Genomic DNA, 324 nt, shown 5'->3' on the forward strand with positions numbered 1-324 from the left:
AAGAGAAAGTGGGTCATGCAGCAAGACAACGACCCCAAGCACACAAGTCGTTCTACCAAAGAATGGTTAAAGAAGAACAAAGTTAATGTTTTGGAATGACCAAGTCAAATTCCGGACCTTAATCCAATTGAAATTTTGTGGAAGGGCCTGAAGCAAGCAGTTCCTAGGAGGAAACCCACCAACATCACAGAGTTGAAGTGAGGAATGGGCTAAAATTCCTACAAGCCGTTGTGCAGGACTGATCAGAAGTTACAAGAAACGTTACTTGCAGTTATTGCTGCAAAAGGGGGTCACACCAGATACTGAAAGCAAAGATTCACATAC

At 42.9% G+C, this 324-nt stretch overlaps 1 protein-coding gene across 1 annotated transcript in view; it reads left to right on the forward strand.

The window, feature by feature from the left end:
* Nucleotides 1–324, forward strand: part of LOC107667609 (methylmalonyl-CoA mutase, mitochondrial-like) — a 37,851-nt gene that overhangs the window by 32,721 nt on the left and 4,806 nt on the right. The gene's annotated exons all lie outside the window — the stretch shown is intronic.

Source organism: Sinocyclocheilus anshuiensis, unplaced genomic scaffold (assembly GCF_001515605.1).
Source record: "Sinocyclocheilus anshuiensis isolate Anshui unplaced genomic scaffold, SAMN03320099.WGS_v1.1 scaffold1189, whole genome shotgun sequence".
NCBI classification, from domain to species: Eukaryota; Metazoa; Chordata; class Actinopteri; order Cypriniformes; family Cyprinidae; genus Sinocyclocheilus; species Sinocyclocheilus anshuiensis.